Source organism: Drosophila montana, unplaced genomic scaffold (assembly GCF_035044405.1).
Source record: "Drosophila montana isolate Dmon_TW-CO22-7 unplaced genomic scaffold, ASM3504440v1 contig_3282_1, whole genome shotgun sequence".
Classification (NCBI taxonomy): Eukaryota; Metazoa; Arthropoda; class Insecta; order Diptera; family Drosophilidae; genus Drosophila; species Drosophila montana.
The window spans coordinates 577,431-591,018 of NW_026998166.1; positions in this window are offsets into that span (position 1 = coordinate 577,431).

Consider the following 13,588-nt stretch of genomic DNA (forward strand, 5'->3'; position numbering starts at 1 on the left):
GAGACAGAGAGAGAGAGAGAGAGAGCTAGCTGGGTTAAAGATTTTTTTTAACTCGTTAGTATGCGCAACGAGACGAAAAATCAACAATTTCTATTTTGATGATTTTTTCAGCACTATGCCCAGCATTTAATGGGTATATTGGGATTTTTTATAGCTATCTGTGTGCCTAATCGACTGAATTTAAAGAACCAAGACGCACAATGAATGCCGAACTAATTATACAAGAATATATAAAAGAATATTGGCTTATAAATGCAAATATTACCTCGGTGTTTGATACCAAATTGAAGCAGTGGAAACGGGGCGCTAAAATGTTATATACAAAATAAAACGAAATTCAAAAATAATGATAAGCAGTTAAAGGATAAGTGACTGTTGATCATGCACTGCCCGCACTTTGACTAGCTGCCCTTTTGGCAGGCACAGCCCTATAGGATTTTCTGGGTGCAACCAGGCATATATTTAATAAGCATATAAATGAGCAAAGTTTTCAATGCCGAAATGTGTTTTTTACTGCGTTTAGCATGGCGAATGCGTGATTTTTTTAAGGCGCGCATACTAACATAGTTGGGCATCGCGCACAAACAACTTTCAGCTTGAAATTCTTCAAGTGGCACACGTGGCGTATGCGCAATATCATAAACATTTTGTGTGCGCTGCTTCTAGCCACATGACACACATGCTGAATGATTTTATTTTCTTTATTTTTTTTTTAATGGCTCGCCCATAAAATGGATTTAAAGCAATTTCTTTGCGGTCTACCCAAAAAAGAAAATCTGCTGACCAAGCAGCTCTGGCCAAAATCTAAATTAATGACAAGGCTTAAACGACCGCAAGCCTCGCCTTCAATTGCACAATATTTTTAAGCTGCGAATTAATGACGGCAAAACCGAGCGGAAAATGTAAATTCAATAAATAATATGGGCAAAAGCCACAGAAAAAAAAATATATTTTATAATAAAGACGAGCATCAAAAAATATTTTAGTTTTATGCTTTGCTCGTGAATGTTTAATGTATGCAGTGAATTATTAAAATTCGCCCTCTCCACCTTTTTTTTCTTCTTTTTTTTTTTGGTGGGCTTACAAACAACATTTCGCATGCATGTAGGTCAAATTGCGCGCCGGTCTGCATATCAAGTATACGCCCGCTTGGTTTTGTCGTTGCTTTGTCTTGGGAGTGCGCCTCGGCCATGTTTCGGTTAGCTCAAATTTCAACTATTTTGCAAGTCAACTAGGCGACGCTCTCAGGGGTGTCTACCCCCCTCTCCCCTCCCTACCACCCCACCCCAAGCCACTCAGACATGAGCGGGGCTTTTACTTTTATAGCTAAACTGCGTGTTATGAGCTCAGAGCATCCTGTCATCCTAAGCATCCTGTTGTGGCTTGACTTTCTGTGCCACCCAACCGCAAGAATAATTGCCAGGGTTACCACCATCCTTAACTTTGTCTCTTGCCTCGTATAGTTAATTTGCCTTTCAGGTCAGACCTCCAATTGCCATTGTCCCATTGCCCAGCCATGGATTAGTTTCAGCTCTAAAGCCGGAAAGCGTAGTATATTATTATTCACTTCAAATTAAATCGTTCAAGTAGATACTTTTTGAGACAACAAATAAATAATATATAACTTACTAACATGCAAAGCTAATATATAATTTTTTTTGCTTTCTTCCCAGCTTGATTATTGCGAGTCAAAATTTTACGAAAAATCATACATATAAATAAAATATCATGATATACCAATTCCCGCGAATTTCACATTACTTTGGCAAAACACAATCGAATTTTATGCTGCATTTATTTTGCACATCAAACTTGTATAAATTATTGCAAAAATGCCAATAAATGTATATTGCTGATGGTGTGGATTTTATTCTTTCATTCCTTTTGATTAATTTAATTTTTTTAAATGTGGGCAACCACGAGTTAACTGCGAAACGATGCGCTTTTGTGCGATTCGTCAGTTTTTATTTTTGCTTTCTGTCTGACTCGCTGCAACCGACCAAACTCAGCAGCCAAAAGCCAAATGTCAATTGCAACTTTACCACAATTATGCATATTGCACATTGGCAAAGAGACCGCAAGAGAGCTGAGCGCCAAAGTTGTCGACAGGCATTCCCCAATCGCTGTCAGCAAATTGGAGTCAAAGTTTTTCAAATATTAATAGATTGCTGTCACCGCCAGCGAAGTTGGAAAATGTGCAAAATCAAGCAGAAACTAATCCATAACAATGCGCGCGGTGAGTGATGCAAATGACCAGCATCATCAATTATTCTCGCATGCAGCGGAGCTCAGGCTGCATAATCAGCTGGGAAATTGCAGCGGGATTGCGGGATTTGAGTCACTTGGCCTGCGTCTAATAAATCAATTAGTAAAAATTAGCAATGCATGGGCCAAATGTGCGAATTGGGCGCAATTTCTCGGTAAAAGTCAAGATCCAGCTATAATGCGCTTAGTGCGCATTAGGGTAAGCCCCAATGCCCTAAGCCCTATGCATAAGGGGGAATTGCGCATACGCAGCGTGTGACAGCTGCAGCAGCTGTGACTGTAACTGTGACTCCGGCTGCGACTGCGACTGCGACTGCGACTTTGCCCGGGCTGCTGCCACTCAAATGCTGCTCACTTATGCATATGCATGAGGGACAGCGGCAAGCCAAAGCCACTGACTGCCCGGAGGTTGGGTGCGCGGGGTGGCAGGCAGGCGGCAGGCAGCCAAAAGCAACTGCCACAACGAACCACAACACAGAGCCTAATGCAAGTGACAGCAAAGAAATTCGTGGAGCGCTTTTTGGCTTAGCTGCTGCTGCTGCTGCTGTTTGCTGCCACCAGAATCTGAGGTAAACTTAAAGGTAAAGTCGTAACGGGGTCGTGAAATAATAATAATATGCTCAAAGGAATTGCGCTAGTTTAGGGTCTCCTGTGTGTGCCAGTATGTGAGTGTGTGTGTTCGGTTGTGTGGGTTGCTTTTCAAATCTCTTTCGAGTTTATTTCGTTTTTAGACAAAGCCAGAGTCAACACTTTGCTCAAATTTATGGTTGTATTGTGAAATTGATAAAACGAAATATATAGAAAATTATTAAATAAATTGTAAATATATGTAAAACAGGGAAAAATATACAAACTAAAAATAAATGTTGTTCATTTTTTATATTTGAAGAAGAATATTCCAATATATAAAATTAATCAAACTATGTTGATAATAAAGCATAACAACTATTATTATTAGTATTAGTATACAAAACATATATAAAGAGACAAAATATTTAAATTAAAATGCTTTTAAAAATGTAGTTAAATAACTTGAGTACACCAAAAAAATATATATAATTGAAATTAACTAAATATTTTATCTGTGAACATAATATTAATATATCAAGAATCAGAAAAAAGTGAAGTAATATGTTACATAATTTAAACAAATATACAAATATATAAACGAAAATATGTTTATAACAAATTTCCGTAAATATACATACACTCCAAAAATAAACATTCGAAAAAAGTTAACTAAATTGAGAAAACTATATAAAAAATAAAAAATACATAAAATAATATTATATTAAGAAGTGTTAATAAATATCCGATAAAAATATAGTATTAAAATGTATAAAATATATAAAACTATATTTTAGTTACGTTTTAAGTTGTCTCCACATAAAAACAAAATAGATAAAGAAAATTAACCTAAATAAAAACTATTACGAATTTTCAAAACTTCTTAGTTTGTGTACAGAATATGTCATATGGAATGTCATCGATGTACCATGCATATGCATGTGGCCATTACTCAGAGCTACGGGCTAAGTGGCTTATGCAAATGTTTGAATCGCAACGTGTGGCAAAGTTGAGTTTAAACATTATGCAGGACCAAATATTTGAAGTTTACCAGGCAAAGGCAAAGGCCAACAAAAAAAAAACAAAAAAGAAAACCGAAAGCCAAGAAATTGCATTCACGCGGTTCGTTAGCCCAACAAACATAACGAGCGAGGGGGCGAAGGGGGCGAAGTCGAACGCCAGGGCAGACAAAGGGCAAGAGCGAGCGAGCGGAGAGAGAGAGAGAGAGAGAGTTTGCTGGGGCCAAACGCTCAAAGGCCAAACGAGCTGGCACAGACAACTTAGTCGCTCCCACTGGGGGGGGAGATGTTGGGCTGGGATTGGGAGATGGTTTGGGGGGATGGTTGGCCAAAAAGCAAAATTGCAGCCAAACATTTTCAAGTGGCGGCTGCAGCATCGTCGTCAGAATTATGCTACAAATTTATGAGACGACATAAATTTTGCAATGTTTGTTTTGGCTACACACACACATCAGCACATACACATTCACACACACCAGCACACACACGCCCAGCTCTTATGCTGTGAGTGGAAAAACATACCCAAATATCTAAAGCAAACAAAAACCAGTGACACCCACAATCGTTCCCGCCCAGCTGCCAGCTTGGGGGTCCGCTTTTAGGTTTGCTGTGATGAATGTCATGCGGTGAAATTTTGTGCAGCAAAGGGCTGCCACAGCGAGGCGTGGCAGCAACGCGTTTCTTCTGCACCAAAAATTGAAAAATGCATGCAACTGTTTTGAAGGTTGCGCCGCCTGCCACGTTCCCGCCGTACCGCACAGCCGGTCTCTGCCTGCCATAAAAGTTTTCTATGCATTTTAACATGCGAAACTGCAAAATTTTTTCAACTGACAGCCCAACGACCTCCACGAGCTGCCAGCCATGTAAATTACACACATAAGCACACGCACACGCACACACATACATTCACGGAAATATTATCCCAGTAACCCCACATATGTGCTCAATATAAGTTCAGATGAGGCATCAAGTGGTGAAGAAGTCAGCCACAGGGTAGGATTAGTAGGCGGGCACAGACAGCACAATTCACAAATATAGAGCAAGAGCGCAGGCATTTGCAATTTACCAGCAAGTGTGATAGAATACACATGAAAGGGTAGCTGGGAAGTACCCAAAAATACTTTTAGATAGTTGAAGAAATTTATAAATAGATTTAAGACTTTATCTTTTTTATTTATGTAGATATTCCATCTGAAAACCCCAATAGATTTATATATACTTTTTTAAAGTTTTTCCATCTTAAAAGATTCTGAATAGGGGTCTGAACGAATGGTCACCCTAAAAATGAGATGCTGCCAATTTGCTCATAAGTTTCGAGTCTGAATAAAATAAAAAAGGGAACGAGAGGCACGAGAAAATTTAGTTAAAAAATCAAAATTGAAAAACTAACTTAAGGCCCATTCATCTTTCTTTTCACTTGAACCAGGCTGATAAATATTTGACATGAAGTTAAATAATTCCACCAAGCCGTCAAATCAGCTTCTTCCCTTTTCTACAGCTGACACACTTGAAACCGGCTGATTGACATGAAGTTGAATTACTGCAAGAAATTCATTACCCAACTAATTCTTTTATTACTTTTTTAAAACTTGACACACTTGCGACCGCCTAATAAGTAATATACGTGATGTTAAATAACTTTAGTTAGAAGTTAGCTACCGATTGAATTATTTTCTTTGAGTCGACTGATAAATAATTGTTAAATAACTTCAAGAAGTTTATTATCCAACAAATCCTTTTCTTACTCTCCTTACACTTGACACACTTAAAACGGACTAATAAGTAATTGACATGAAGTTGAATAAATCCAAGTTAATTACAAATCATTTTCTTACATTCTTTACAATTGCACTCCAAGAAGTTAACAACACATCAAATCGTTTTCATACTTTATTTACTTCTTTCTCTCCCCCCTTACCCTTTATTGCATTGTGTTAATTTACCCATGCACAATATCTAGCTGGTATTATCTTCTGAGCCAACTTCGCAGCCATCTTCATTGCCAGCTGCTTCTAGTGGTCGCCTGGATGGGAGTTTATGGCATGTTAAATGTGTTTTATGTTGCCAGTAATCGTTGCTGTGGCGGTTGTTGTTGTTGCTCTTGCTGCAGTAAGTGATCTGGCCTGGCCAGAAAGCTGTAGTACGTTCAAGAGTGTCCAGTTTGGGCGAGGGGCGGACAACATGTTGACAACAACAAGAACGACAACAACGACAACAAACATGTGCAAACACATGCCCAGCACAGGCTGCTGAAATTATACGACTACACAACAAAGTGCTGCTGTGTTGTTATCGTTGTTGTTGTTGTTGCTGTTGTTCGTGTATACATGAAGCTAAAATATCGTTCTGCTCGGCAAGAACTGACATGACAGTAACTTCAGCTGCAGTGCCAACATCAGCAACAGCAGCAGTAACAACATCAGCAGCAACAGCAAAAACAACAACAACATTCACAATGATGCATTCATGTGCGGGGCAAAAGTTGCGTTTATGCATGCGACGTGTTGGTCGCTGGACACGCTTACATTTCCCTAGAGAGAGTCAACTACAGGGACAGACAGAGCTAGAGCTAGAGAGAGAGAGAGAGAGAGAGAGCTACAGCGAAAGGGCGCATTTGCGGTTTAATGCGGTTCCATTCAGCGCGAAATTTTGACTGGGTTTCAAATGCTCTCAGCGTTGGGGGAAGAATAATGAAGCTGAATCAAAAGTGTTGCATACCACAGGGAGCTGACTCTATAAGTGTTGAGCAATGCATAAAATTTGCGCATTATTGTGTGTTATACAATGGTAAAATAAACAAAATATAATAATAATGAAATCAATATAATATGAAATATAGAAATAAAAAAATCGGAAGATTAATCTTAGAATTGAAGGCAGATATATAATATTGTAATTGGAAGAGATCGATTAATTGATTGGCCCGACTTAACATTACAGTTGCCTTGGTCGATAAATAATACAATCGATTGTTTTCACTGTTATTTTCACAGATTTGTGTTATCAAAACAGCTAATAATTTATTTTGCTCAATTATTTTAACTCTGAATAGTAACAAGCAAAAACAATTTTGCAGGCTCTGAAACACTAAAAGTTTAGATTTGCAGCGAGCCAAATAATTTCGAAACTCTGCTCTTAACTCAATAATTGGCTGCGGCTGGTGGCAAAAATAACAGCGTAGCATTTTTGTTAGCCGGCTAATTAAAGCGGACTAACGGTAATACGTATATATTTACCTGGCCGAAAAGTGAAATTTGGTAAACAGCAACAGTTACAACAAAAAGCATTGAGCAAATTTCTACTGTTACAATTTTTGGCTGCCAGCAAATTAGCATAAATATTTTGTGAATGCATTTTGATATGCATGAGCACAAACACACACACATGCAAACAGATACACATACACACACTCACACACGCACACACACACTTGCATTGTTTGCTGCAACATTTGCATTTTGCTCGCACCCATCAGATATTTACATGACGCCCGTCCGGTTTATGTAAAACTTTTCAAAATTATTTGGAAAAATACCAAACAGCCGAAATCCAAGAGATTGCATTTGCATAAATGTCTGTGTGTGTGTGTTTGCGAGTGTGTGTGTGCGCGTATTTGGCCGCTTTGCTGCCTCACTTGATCATTATACCCTGTACTAGCAGAAATTAATAAGGAGGGTAGACTAAACACATACTACATTATAAAGGTCTGGCACTTTAAAATATTGACAGCTTATTTTAACACTGTCTCAGAGGATATTATAATTTTGTGATGAAATGTGTAAGGCATATAAGGAGAGATCTCCCTCGCCTTAAAGTATATATATTCTAGAACAGCATCAACAGCCGAGTTGATATAGCCATGATCGTCTGTCCGTCCGTCTGTTCCTATGCAAATTAGTCTTTAAGTTTTAAGGCTATTGAAGCTTTGTATAAGTCCGTCTTTCTGCTGCATAGGATCGTAGGATCGATCGGTCGAAAAGTAGGTTCTTGTATTGAAAATTTCATTGTTTATCATGATATATCGACACATCTCAGCAATAACAATCTTCACTACGGTACTCACAAATCTGCAAGTCCATAAGCCCTAGTCCTATAAGGGTATTTAATCTTCGGCTTGCTGCAGACAGCTTTACTTTCTTGTTGATATTACGAAAGCTCAATTAATCTTGCTTTATATAGCATTGACCTAATGTGGCTGGGTTGCAAGAAGGTCTTCAATTCAAGCGCTTCTAAGAGTAGCATATTAACCTGCGACCCACGTTGGGCGCCAACAGCTGTTAGAGACCTGCACATAGAGTATACTTTAGTTAAGCCCACCCGACTGCTGAATTTGAACTTGTTTAAATTGATGTTCGCCGCATTTTTAAAGGCTTATTCGCTGAGCTTTGGTATTTGGCATTTTGCAATTTATGTCAGTCGTTTTTATTATATTTTTTTTTACTCTGCCTCATTATGCAAGAAATCGCATAAATTTCGCTATTGTCACGTTCGAGCGCCGCTTTGATTTGTCGTCAGTGGGGACTGTGAGGGCCCCGCCGAGTGTCTAAGACCAGCCTTGACACTAGGCTCCTGCTGGGAGTCTGGCTGTGCGCTGTGAAGTGGCCTTTAGACTTTTCACTTGGCACTTGGCAATTTGGAAAATGTGGTTGTTAATTAATTGCTGTTAACTAGTGTGCAGTTCGAGTGTTAATCAACGTGACAATTATGCTGGACAAATGTGTGCAAGGTTCAATGCTCCGCCACGCTCCACATGCATTTCGTGTCGCACAGCGAGTCCTTTATTTCAATTTAGTGTTGCATAAAACGCGGCGGCAGTTAAATGGCATGAAATATAACGTCAGCTATTTGTCAGCGTATTTGTGTGTGTGTGTGCGGCAGACAAAACGAGACAAATAAACAACAATTCATTTGATGTCACGCACAATAACTTGGCTAGCATTGGCAGCAAAACTGGGCAAAAGGACAGAGACAAGTCGAGTCAGCCATCCTGTCAGTGAGTCAGTCAGGCATTCATGCAATGCACTCACTCATGCAGTTAGTGTGTCACATAGCTGAGATGTGCTGCCACTAGCTACTTCAACACACACACACACACACACACACACACCCACACACGCACACACTTTGTGGCAGCCTGTATATCATGCATATACGCATATATGAGTGTGTGCGAAAGGGGTGAGGCTGGCATCTATCTTCATTTCAAGTCGCATTGTCGTGAGTTATTTGTGTGGCCGCCTTTTGTTATTTGCAATTTTGTATTGGCCATTGTTTGGTGTACTGACCTCTACACCCACAACCACGCACACAAAACTCACACACACGCACACACACACGAGCACACACACTTGCAACATGCAGTTGAAATGCTTCGAATGCAATTTTAGAAAGAGATGCCGAATGGGAATGCTGCCACAACATGCATTAATGCATTTTCCAGTTACCTGCTACCGTTGTCCATCGATTCTTTTTAGCAGTTGGCCATGTTATGGCAATAGTTGCCACAACATGCCGCCCCCCTCCCCTTGCAATCACAACCATATTAGCATACGATACAATTGTCCTTGTCGCATTCATAAGAGCTTAATGTCATGTAAATGTACTTGTACACAGATTTTTAAAGAGCATAACAACTTTGACGTTAACCACATTAATTAACATAACGCCAAGCCGCATAACTGTGCGACAACAGGCCGCAACAAAGCACAATTAATAAAATAGTTGACATTACGCATACGCCGCGTGTGGCCCAAAGGTAACAATTTCGCCAGCTCATTTGTGTCAAGCGCTGTTCAACCAACCAAACACAAACACAAAAAAGAAATACACACACACACACTTTTATGCGGCAATTTGCAGCTGGCTGTGGGCGGCGGTTGAGCCACATTAAGTGGCAAAGACACAAAGGCACCACCCAAATGGCACCACAATCTGCAGCTGTGAAGCGATGCGGAAGCAAAAAGAAAAAAAGAGCGGGTATTTATCTGTGAGTCAATAATGCTGACTAAACAGATGCCCTGTAGAAAGGTCAAGAGTGTTGAGCCCCAAAGCAGAAATAACTTTCGTAATAATAATAATAATAACTGTGAAATTAACCATTTTAGCCTTACGTCAAAGTTGGGTAAACCTGAAATATAGATCGCAATCTCAATTTAAATAAACAATAAAAAATAAATAGAACGCTTTACCTCAGTATACCCCTTTCGAGCAAGTTTTTAGTGGGTAACCGCAGCTAGCTGATGCTGAATAAAAATCAAGTTGTTGTCTCGAACGAAACGGAATCGGAATCGGAATTGGGTTAGAGATTGAGCTAGAGCTCTGCTATAGATATTGGTTCGAGTAATGATTGTACGACTTTTAAAGGAGTTGTTTGGCAAATGATAAATGTGCGACAGGCGACACAAGAATTTGTCAGAGTTTGCTTTTATCGCACAGATTGCGGGCTGAGTTATTGAAAAGATTTTGATAGGGGCCGATGGGTCGGGCGGGGTGGGGTGGTGTGGGGCGGGGTCAGCCCCATGCAGAACGTGCAAATGCATGTCGAAGGCTGATTAACTGCCAGTTGGACAGCATTTCGCTTTGTTGTCAAAGTAAATAGGCATATAATAAGGCTGTGTACGTGTGTTTATATTGAACGTTCAAATTAAATAAATATTTTTGCAACAGAGCAGACCCAAATCAACATGCAGAGCAGCTGTCACAACAACAACAATAACATCAACAACAACAACAACAACAACTGTCAGCTGGCAACTGTTTAAATCAAAAGTTTTGAATAGCATAAATTCTTCTGGCCATTTAGATAAGCTGCCAACTGTTAAGGACTGACAACAATGCACGTGACTGGCAAAGGACCACACCTGGCACACACAAACACACACACACAAACACACACGTGTACATGTCCTGCTGTGCCTTCTTTTGATGTGCTTCAAGTTGTCACTGTGCTAACCCCGCCCCCTTAGCTGATCTGCACTGACTTCGCACCTCTGCTGACCTGTTGTGCCATGCTGTCTTTTCCCTAGCTGGTCCTTACTTATTCCAGCTTTATATTTGATTTTTCTGCTTTTTTATAAACTGCGTCTCCAACCATTCAAGCAAGCTGCCCTGCAAGTTATTTAAACTGCTACTTATTTAATTTTCATGTTAAGTTGCTGCTACCCGCCCCCCATCCCCTCCCTTTCTGTTCCTCCTGCTAAAAGAAAATGTGAAAAAAGGAGAAGGAAAAAAGTTGCTGGCTTGACTTTTGTTTAGTACCCCAACCAGCTAAAGCCGAACTGAACCAAACTGAAGCAAGTTTTCTTAGTTCTAGATATAGCAGCTACATAATTTGCTGCTCCTGTTGCTGTGGGGGAACAATTGTTGCTGCTGCTGCTGCTGCTGCTGGCGGCTTCCTTTGACAGGAGTCGTGGCTTTTGTGAGCTGCGTTCAATTTACTTGTTTGGCCATCCTTAGGGCCAAGTTCGTACTCATTTCGTTTGCATAATTGAATACAATTCTGGGACCAAACAGCTTGTTGATTAGCTACAAAGTAGCTACCCATACCATTTGCGGCTTGTCACAATTAACACCTCAGAATGTGGATTATTATTTAGGTGTTCGATAAAAATCAGTCTTGTATTAATTCAGGTTTGAGCACAAGAAATTAAATTTTACGAAACCTTAAGCTGATATTGTTTAGAAATATGAAAAGTAAATGAGAAACTTATTGCATATTAAGAAAATATCTTAAGAAATCCTTTATCCAGCTCAAATTCTCTGGAAAAGTCAACAGAAGACATTGCAGTACTTCCAGCTGATAATTTGCTTTGATTAAGTAAGTGAAGGAAGATATTTTATTATCACGATATTCCCTGTTAATAGCCCGTCTTTTAGTCTAACTTTGCCTGGAAATCTAATTTGTTAATTCTCTCTTTTTATGTTGGTACTAAAATAAATCTATTCCATAGGAATTTTCTCTGCGTGCATCCTGGCCAGTTATATTTAATTTTCTTGCCTCAACTTTTGTTGTTTTATTTGATTTAAGTGAAGATAATTTGCATTGCACTACTTGCATTAAATATTTTCATGTAATATGCTTAATTAACTGTAATTAATTAACTTGTAGCTGTCATAATTATAACAGACTAAATAAACAGAAATTAAGTCTTACCACCCCTATGAATATGCTCACAATGCAACTCTTATCATTTGAGCAGATGTTGGGCGTTTAATCCCAAAGCGAAGATCTCTTAAAAGTCGCGACAAGTCAACAAACTGCAAATAAACTATGAGCTGCTGTGATTGCTAAGCCCCAGATGGGGTGTGTACAGGTAAGCAGGTTATAAAGCACTTTAATTAACTTGCAGACGCGAAGCATTCAGCAAAAGTTTCAGGCATCAACTTTGAACCGCAAAGTAGTTTATATTGCAAGGATTGCGGCTGGCTGCCAGGCAAAGGAATGCAGCAGCCGCAGCGGCAGCAGCAGTTGCCGAGGCGCATTATATGGCCAATAAGGATACACAGGTATGTAACAAGCGCCCATATCTTTGGCCTGCTGTTGTGGTGGCCATAAAACACACGCACACACACACACGCACACACACACACGCACACACACACACGCACATGCACACGCACACAAGAGCTGGGTTACTGCGGCTGGGAGCAAATCATGATGCGCCCGCTTCGGCTCACCTCGTTCGTTCTGTGTAATTAATTTCTTGGAAAATATTTTTGGGAGCAACGCGCAAAAGTTGTTAGGCGCTGCGCACATTTGCGGTTTGGCATTATCCTCGCATTGTCCTGGCAGCAATTTGAGTTATGCACGCGGTTAATTTGGCTTTCGGCTTTGCCATTCGCTTTTGCCATTTTTGCCGATTTAAAACGTAGTTTAATTAACTTGCCTCACCCAATGGCATTGACAGTTTATGCCCCTCCCTCCCCCTCCCCACCTATCCATAGCAGTCGCAGCTGTTAAAATCTTTTTGCCTGCGAGCAGTTTGGACTTAGTTTGTGAACCCGAAAAACACATCAATGTAGCACGTGGCACTAAAGCACATGCAAACAGTTCTCTTCTCTCTCTTATTTTTTATTTGACAAAACAAGCAGCAGCAAAACTTAAATAAAGCAAACAAATTTATGTGCCTGCCGACGAGCAGGAAAGAGACTGCGACACAGAGAGAGAGAGACAGAGGGGGAGAGAGGGCCAAGTTTGCTTTTCTTTCTTGGTTTATCAGCGCCCAAAGCATAATTTATTGGCCACCGACATTCATCAGCCGGACGAACTCATCAGACTGTAATAATTTGCTATCAGAGTGTCACGAACGAGCGACAGCCCAAGGGAGGCTGCCAAAACCAAAACAAAAAAAAAAAAAGAAAACAGAAAACGAACTAACCCAAATCTGGGACTCGTGCCCCAAACTACTTACATGGCGTTTGGAGTCAACGTGAAATTGAATAAAGGCACAAAACTGGCAGCAGCCACGCCCCCGAAAACAAATAAAGCACAACAACAAGCAAAATGAGCCGGTCCCATGGTGGGAATAAGAGAGGAAATGCAATGGCAACGTAATGTCAAGTGTGCGGAAGCATAAAACAAACTCCAAACGGGTTAGCTGCCAAGACTTTCATTTCTTTTTTCCCCTCGCTCCCTTCCCCGCTCTCTACATATATCTTCCTGTCTCGCTCCCTTTCTCCCTCTCTCTCTCTCTATTTGTCTATGTCAAGTGTCAACATTTACTTGCTGGTAACACAAA